The sequence below is a fragment of the Mesoplodon bidens genome (genome assembly GCF_964165515.1).
Source record: "Mesoplodon bidens genome assembly, chromosome: 14".
Classification (NCBI taxonomy): domain Eukaryota; kingdom Metazoa; phylum Chordata; class Mammalia; order Artiodactyla; family Ziphiidae; genus Mesoplodon; species Mesoplodon bidens.
Window position 1 is genome coordinate 12,212,525 of NC_138170.1, and position 9,001 is coordinate 12,221,525.

At 48.0% G+C, this 9,001-nt stretch overlaps 1 long non-coding RNA gene across 1 annotated transcript; it reads left to right on the forward strand.

The window, feature by feature from the left end:
* The first annotated feature begins 222 nt into the window (after window positions 1-222).
* Window positions 223-8,742, forward strand: LOC308627421. Its single transcript, XR_014017404.1, has 3 exons — window positions 223-308; window positions 3,299-3,368; window positions 8,584-8,742. It is a non-coding gene; the product is annotated as an uncharacterized lncRNA (long non-coding RNA).
* The last annotated feature ends 259 nt before the right edge of the window (window positions 8,743-9,001 follow it).

Sequence of the window (9,001 nt, forward strand, 5' to 3'; positions counted from 1 at the left end):
CGGCGGAGGCCTCGGGGCGCCCTCACCCTGCCGCTGGAGGTCGTCAAGCGGGGGTTGTAGACGCCGCGACCAAGGTCATAGTTCCTCCCGCGCGAGCCCAGTTTTACGGAGCTGGCCGCGCCTCAAGCCGCACTTTCAGCGCACTTGTGACCTGCCGCATCCGGAGGCCACACCTGGCCGAGTTCCCTCCCTCCCGTCCTCCCGGTGACGCTGCAGGAGAGCCCGCGCCTCGGGGCTCCGAATGCAGTCCCGGCACGTTGTCGCACCTGTGACTTGCCCTTGGCCAGACAGGCACTGTCCCTCGCCGGGTAAGGGAAAGGGCTCACGTGGTCGCTTTACTCCAGCAGTCATGCACTTGGGTGAAAACAGACTGAGCAGTCACGAGAACCAGGTCGTCTCCCAGTTATGGCGCAGAGCCCCAGGGCGGCTGCGAGTCGTCAGTTTCCCCATGGCAGACCGTTTTCTGCGCCGCAGCTGTGGCGCGTGGGGAAGGACACTGCTCCGGATTCAAATCCTGACTCCTGCTCGCTGCAGCGTGTCACCTTGAGCGACTTCCAGATCTCTCTGACTGCACTCTCAGGAATGTAAATTGTTAACAATCCCTACCTACCTGGTAGCGGGGATTAAGTGAGTTAACGTGTGTGAATGTGACTAGAGCTCAGTAGGAGTTCAGTGAATGCTAATTTCCATCTTGCTCTTTCCGTGAATATTCCTGTTTTAGAATGTAGAAGGTTGTAAGGGTGTTCTCTTTGCATCCCGGAAGCTTTCCTATTTTGAGACAGATTGATTTCTGCTCCCCCTACATGGTATATAATGTAGTTTTGACATTAGTAAGATTTGCTCTGCACATTTAGGGGCATTTCACTATTTGGCTTAAGTTCAAGACGAACCAATCATGCCAAGGGAGATTAAGGTCATGGTCTCTTGTCAGGGTTGTAGTGAGATTAAAGAATTCCCAGCAGAAATATTTACCAGGCTTAGAATGTTCTGGAGCCCTCCCGACCTTTTGCCATCTCTAGCAGCTGGGCACTGATTAGCAGGAACGAAGACGTTGTAAATCGTTCCTATGTCCGGGTCATCTGTGGAGGCTTAAACTCTACCGGAGTATCCTCTGACCTGCCTAGAAAATCTGGTGGAGTTATATGAGTAACTTACAAAGCTCTAAGTCCCAAGGTCATGTCCAAAAAAAAAGAAAGTGCGTGTCCGGGAGCACTGACCCTGGGGTGCAAATCTGATGTAATTCTGACACCTTAAATTGTACTCCTCCCTCCACCTTTACTTCATTTCAAGGTTATGAAAAAAAAATAAAGAACTGGTCTGTTAAAGGTCCTTAGAGTTATGCCACTGAAAACGATAATTTTCAAAGCAGTCATTAAGGCAATTGCCTGGAACTTTTCCCAGTGTGTGTTTTTTGCATTCTGTCTACTTTTGCTGGTCTGTGGCACTAGCTCTTTCAGTTGGCAGACACTTGCTGGACCATGTCTATTGAAGGCCGTGGGGCAGCCATGGTGCATATCTATGAAGGCAAGAGCACAGTCCAGGCCTCCTGGGGTGGGTTGAGGAGAGTGCTAGGGCAGAGATTCAGGAGATACCCCTTGCGACACAAATGAATTCTGTGAACATCTTCAGGCTCTAGAAGGGTTCTACTCTTCCTCCTTAGGAAGACACTCAGAGTGAACCAGGCTGTAAAGGGACGTGGGGGGTGGGGTCCTGGCTGCCTCACCTGGGGAGAGAGGATCTGTGGGGTACAGCCCTTAGAGACCTGGACTTACCATGGTTGGGACGCCTCATCCTCCCATTAGGGAGGAGAGCTAGGGCTCTGCCTAGGGAGAGAAGTTACAGTGCCTTGGAAATGGAAAAGGATGGAAAAAATGAGGACCGCCAATTCACACACAAATGGTGCTGGTTCTGACCTTACAGCTGAACACAGGAAAGAGGGCAGAGATCCCAATGATAACATCTCTCTGTTAGAATCAAGGCGTTGGACACACTCTCTTGGACCCTAGCGAAGCCAGTTGGTCTAGTGGTTAAACGTATGGACAATAAAGCCAAACTGCCTGCTCTGCTACTCACTAGTCACATGACCATGGGCAAGTACCTTCTATGCCTCAGTTTCCTCATCTGTAAAGGGGAGAGGTTAAGAGTTGCTACTTCCTAGGCCTGTTGTGAGGACTCAATCAATGTCCATAAAGTCCTTTGAAAGGATGTCTACTCCGTGGCTGGTGTGATCTCGGCGCTCTTACTGAATTCAGTATCTAGCTGAAGGCCTACTGTGCAGAGCTCATGTTTAAAAGGAACTGTGTGTCACATGTCAGAGTTGCCATCCAAGCCAAGCTCTTTCAGACTTCTCCCATTGCTGATAAAGAATGGGGGGCCACGAGAAACTGGGTCCCTCTGCCGGGGCCCTGGCGGGGTGGGATGGGGTATAGTGTGTGCCTCAGGGCACATGAGTGGGCTTGCTGGCCTAGGAGTGAGAGGCCTGGCCTGGCTCAGACCCTGACTGCCCCCAGAATCTTTGGTGAGTCCCTGCCACAGAGCCCAGGAGCTTAAGGGTCCTTTACCCACCCTCACCTCAAAGAGAATTGAACAGGGAATTCCCTGGCAGTCCAGTAGTTAGGATTCTGGGCTCTCACTGCCGAGGGCCCAGGTTCGATCCCCGGTCAGGGAGCTAAGATCCCACAAGCCATGCAGTGCAGCCAAAAAAATAAAAAAGAATTGAACAAGACAGCCTGCCGTGTGCCGCTGAACACCAACCTGGGCACTATGGGTTTGGAGTTTTCTTGGAGATGCTTCCATCTCTCACTGACTCCATGGGTGGAGTCAGCCCCTCCAGACCTGCAGAAGCATGGACAAAAGGAAGAGGCAGTACCACTTCTGCACTTTCTGAGCTCAGAGACGCTTGCAGTCGGAGCAATGCATCTGAGGTCACCATTCACTGAGCAGGAAGGAAGCATCCTGGAAAGGGTCTGCTTGGAGGAGGGGGGACTGCAGTGGGGAATGGGAACACTGTGGAGCCAGACCGGGATCCAAGGAAGTGTCAGAGGCCATCCATTAGGACTTGGATGGGAGAGGGGAGAGGAACATTCAGGGAGAAGAAGGTGGGAGCCTTTGAGTAAAGGAAAACCACCTCTTCTCTACCCACCACTCCCCTCCGCTTGACTGCAGTCACAAACGAGTGAAGTAGTGGTAACATCTCCCACGGTTACTCTGCGCCAGGCAGTGTCAGATGCACTACATGCGTTAGCTCACGTGATGCTCTAATAAACCTCTCTTGACCTACTTTTACCTTATTTTACAGACGAAGAAACTGAGGCACAGAGAATGAAGCAACAGTTAAACCAGTGAAGAACCCCACAAACTTCGAGTCTGTAAGTGCTTTTTCCCTGGCTGGCAGTAAGGGCGGAGGCAAATAGGGTGCCCTTAGGTGGTAACTCTTCTTTGCACTTAACCCGTTTACTTCCCCCGTCTTTCCTCTTTATTTTTGTTAATTCCGTTGCTTTTACAGCCTGTATTTTAAGCCTCTTCCAACCCTGTCAGAATAGAAAAGGGCATTTCTAGGAGACCTGACTTCAAGATTGCCTTCCCTTTCTCCAGAGTAAGAGGCAGGAAGTCAGAGCACATGTTCTTCCCAAAAAGAAAGTTGATGCAATGGCCTGACCATAGCTTAGAGTTGCTGACAACTCTGTTCTCTTCAGACTTCTCAAGAAAGGAAACGTGGGGGAGTTCCCTGGTGGCCTGGTGGTTCAGATTCTGGGCTTTCGCTGCTGTGGCCTGGGTGCAATCCTTGATCGGGAAACTGAGATCTCATGCAAAAAAGAGAGAGAAGAGAAAGAAAGGGAACCTGTCTTGTACCCAGCTGTAGTCAATGCCTACAGAAATAGGTTCAAAATAATGATTCAAGTAAGGACCACACATCACCATCCCGCCACCACACTCCCACCTGCTCTGGATGTGGCTGGCTTCCGTCGTCAAATACTTCCTCACTCCCCGTCAAACAGGACTGGCCACCCAGTATCCATGGCTCTGCCCCCACGAGGTCCAGGGCCAGTTCTGGAGAGAGAGGGAATGTAGGGGAGGGACGCTTTCAAGCACCCACACAGACAAGCTCTGACGTGGAGAGCTGCCTCAGGCCAGCATCCCACAGCCATAAAGAGCTGGATTTTGTTTGGCCCAGACGAACGGGTCAGTCTGTTCCTCTGCCAACACCAGGGGTGGGGGACTAGTCCACCCACTCCAGACTTTATGTGCCTCCTTCCGACTGCTCATCCCTGGTCTCTTCCCTTTGGTTTTGAGTTCACACACTTGGTCGTGATGTGGCATAGGACCCAGACAGAGCGGGCAGCCCCGAAGACCCAACGCAGCCAAAAAAAAAAACCAAAACGAAACAAACAAAAAAAAGAATTCATATTTATCAGATCTGCATTCTATTTAGTTCACAAACCGCGGTCACTAAAAAAACGATCAAGCCCGTTGTTCCTGGACACGTCTTCAGAAAGGCCTCTCCGGAGACCTCAACCGGGACTCCGTTTTCCCCAAGGCCCAACTTTCTCAGCTCTTATCAGGAAAGCTCGGAAGAAAGGCAACTTGCTGGAAACTCAGGAACTGTGTGTAATGACACTCCTGTGGCAGAAGGGACAAGGGGTCAGCTCGCTGTCACTATGCCCCCGGACACATGGCTTTAGGCTGAGAAAGTGAGTGGGCGGCAGGGTGTGAGTCATCCCCACAGCCCTCCCACACACTGGGCAGAGGGCAACGGCCTCAGGCGCTCCACTGCTTCCCCGGCTCTTCAATCTTTCACTCGTTGAAGAAACGTCTAGTACGGACCTGGCAGAGCAACAAGATTGACCAGCCCTCGCCCGCACAAAACACAAGCTCCTCACACCCAGAATGTCACACCGGGGACCAGCCCTGAGCACAACAGCCAAGAAGGCAAAGTCGACCTTCCACCCGCTTCAGACCTCCCACCCCTGTTCCGGCCCACACAGCTCATCATCCAGGTCACTCTGATTCATCGCTCTTCTCTCAGCAAACATTTCCAGAGCACAGGAGGCTGCCCCCGGCTCTCCATGGGCGTCCCCCAGCTGGCTCAGGGTCCCTCACTCATCCCCTCGGCAAGAGAAAACTCCCCAAGAAGAGCCTGCCAGGGCTCAGTGGGTAAAGCTGGAGAAAAAGCTGTCTGTTAGGGGAGCGACCGGCCCCGCAGGCCCAGAAATACAGATGTTTGGGGGCTCGGAGGGGCTTCAGCTGTAGGGAACTGCCTCACGGGAGACTGAGGTTCTAACAAAGCCCAGTTTCTTCATTTTCAGTGGGGAGATCCATTTCCAATTTCCCTCTTGCCCTCTGCCTAGAGCCTTGCTTCTCCAGGTGTGGTCTGCAGACCGGCAACAAGGGAGCTGGCAGAAAACCTCAGGCCCACCCCAGACCTGCAGAATCAGATTCTGCGTTTTAAAAAGTTTGTTATTGAAGTGTAGTTGATTTACAACGTTGTGTTGATTTCTGCTAAACAGCAAAGTGATTCATTTATACATACACATACATTTTTCATATTCTTTTCCATTATGGTTTATCACAAGTTATTGAATATAGTTCCTTGTGCTATACAGAAGGACCCTGTTCTTTATCCATCCTATATATACTAGTTTGCATCTATTAATCCCAAACTCCCAATTCTCCTCCCACCCCGCTTGGCAACCACAAGTCTGTTCTCTATGTAGAATCTGCATTTTTAACAAGGTCCACATGGGACTCATAGGCACGTTACAGTTTGAGAAGCAATTACAAGAAGTATAATGATTCTTGTTATCTGGACAGTTTAGAAACAATATGTTAATACCTTCTTTTTCAGCCGGATGTTGAAAAGCCACCACTACTTTCTACTTCAAATCTGATCTTCCTGAGCAAGCACTCCGAGCATTTTAGCTACGCAGTAGTTCAGCACCTAGGCTGACTATCTGAAATGAGAATCCTGCTCTACCATTTCCCTGCTATGACCTTAGGCAAATTACCTCACTTCCCTGTGCCTCACATTCCTCCTCTGTAAAGTGGAGATAATAGGGTTGATACAAGGATTAAATAAGTAAAGTGCTTGGCTCATACCTTGCATTTAGCACTCAATGCACTTGGATACTAATTGGATTTGGGTGTCCCCCAATTTTCTATATACTGCACTTACCATCTGTTAAGATGAAATGCTTCTGGAGTTGGTGGTCTCATCCACTATGCACAGATGCTTCCCAGTTTTCTTTCTTTTTAAAAAAAATTTTTATTTATTTATTTATTTATTTTGGCTGCACTGGGTCTTTGTCGCGGCTCGCGGGATCTTCATTGCAGCCTACAGGATCTTTTAGTAGCATGTGGATTCCGTTGCGGCATGCATGTGGAAATCTAGTTCCCCGACCAGGGATCGAACCCAGGACCCCTGCATCAGGAGCACGGAGTCTTACCCATTGGACCACCAGGAAAGTCCCTGCTTCCCAGTTTTCTTTTCTAAAAGTGACTTTATTCCTGCAGGCAACCTACTGTTACCCCCGAATATATTCATTTCAGGACTGTCCATTTAATTTGTTCCATACCCTCCATCTGCAGGGAATTGAACTTTTTCACCGTGACCTTGGATAATGCCTCTGACGATGATTTCTGAAAACCTTGAATATTTGTGTAGGGCTCTTACCCTCCAGGTACCTTCAAAAACATTGTTTCATCTTCACAACTGTGTCATGTAGGCAGAACGAGTATTATTACCCTACTGTACAGGGAAATGAGAATCGGAGAGCCCATGGCCACACGGTAAGTGGCGGAGCAGGGCCTGGAATGCTGGCTGTTACAGGATGCCGTGGCAGGCCCTGGATGAATGACTCAAAACCCAGCGTTCTTCCCACCACCCAGGGTTGCCTCCAATGTAAACCAGAGGAGCGATTTTCAGGGGTGAGGCTTTCAGGCCAGATAAGGGAGAGAGAGCAAAAGGAGAGACCTCAATTTCAAATACTCTGTTCCATTGTCCCCATAAGAATTCATATTTGGACTTCCCTGGTGGCGCAGTGGTTAAGAATCCACCTGCCAATGCAGGGGACACGGGTTCCATCCCTGGTCCAGGAAGATCCCACATGCCGCGGAGCAAGTAACCCCGTGCACCACAACTACTGAAGCCCGTGTGCCACAACTACTGAAGCCCGCATGCCTAGAGCCCGTGCTCTGCAACAAGAGAAGCCACTGCATTGAGAAGCCCGTGCACCACAACAAAGAGTAGCCCCCGCTCACCGCAACTAGAGAAAGCCCGCCGCATAGCAACGAAGGCCCAAAGCAGCCAAAAAAAAAAAGAATTCATATTCATATTTATCAGATTTTCCTTCTGACTATTTAATTCACAAACTGTGTCACTAAAAAAACGATCAAGCTAAATAATACGTTCAGATGTTAAAAACTACACTGTACATGGTGGGAGTGTAAATTGGTGCAGCCACTGTGGAGAACAGTATGGAGGTTCCTTAAAAAACTAAAAATAGAGCTACCATATGATCCAGCAATCCCACTCCTGGGCATATATCGAGAGAAAACCATGGTTCGAAAGGATACATGCACCCCAATGTTCATTGCAGCACTGTTTACAACAGCCAAGACATGGAAGCAGCTTAAATGTCCATGACAGATGAATAGATAAAGAAAATGTGGTACATGTATACAATAGGATATTACTCAGCCACTAAAAAAAATGAAATAATGCCATTTGCAGCAACATGGATACCTGAGATTATCATACTAAGAGAAGTAAGTCAGACAGAGAAAGACATATCATATGATTTCACTTATATGCAGAATCTAAAAAAAAAAAAAAGTGGTACAAATAAGCTTATTTACAAAACAGAAACAGACTCACAGACTTAGAGACTGAACTTATGTTTACCAAGGGGGAAGGATGGGGGAAAGGGATAGCTTGGGAGGTTGGGATTGACATATACACATTGCTATATTTAAAATAGATAACCAACAAGGACCTACTGTATAGCACAGGGAACTCTACTCAATACTCTGTAATAACCTAAATGGGAAAAGAACTTGTAAAAGAATAGATACACATATATGTATAACTGAATCACTTTGCTGTACGAATACAACATTGTTAATCAACTATATTCCAATATAAAATAAATTTTTTTTAATTTTTAAAAATTAAATTTAAAAAAATACACCATACAGAAGAGTTTCAAGTTAAAAGTGCCCCTACTTAGAACCCCAATTTTCTAATCTAACCCCCAAAATAACTGCTATTAACAGTTCCTTGTGAACTCATGACATCATTTAATATAATTAAATATGTACAGATTTTTGTATGTCAGTCATACCTCAACAAAGTGGTTTCTTAAAAAATTCCTGTGATACACACATAGAAAGTATTTATGTTTTTCTATAATATAAAATACATACCATGTTTCTTTTTTTAATCAAGTGAAATCCTACCACGCAGTTATACAACTGGTTGTTTTCACTTAACATTTTTAGATACCTTTGCATCTTTTCTCTTAACATTTTTAGATATCTTTGCATATAGAGCTCCCTGATTCTTTTCTCTTAAAATCTGCATAATAGGGCTACCCTGGTGGCGCAGTGGTTGAGAGTCCGCCTGCCGATGCGGGGGACACGGGTTCGTGCCCCGGTCCGGGAGGATCCCACATGCCGCGGAGCGGCTGGGCCCGTGAGCCATGGCCGCTGGGCCTGCACGTCCGGAGCCTGTGCTCCGCAGCGGGAGAGGCCACAACAGTGAGAGGTCCACGTACCGCAAAAAAAAAAAAAAAATCTGCAAAATAGTCCATCATAAGGTGTATGTGTCCGTGCGTGTGTGTCCTAGCATGCGTGGAGTAGCTGGATCATAGGCTATGTGAGTGTTCTCATTTATAGGGTACTGCGAAACTACGAGTTAGGTGCCCACCTGTAAGCCTATAAGAGAAAATGCCAGTTTCAAGGCTCAGGATGTTTTAGATCTCCTTCAGGTCACACGTGGTCAGTG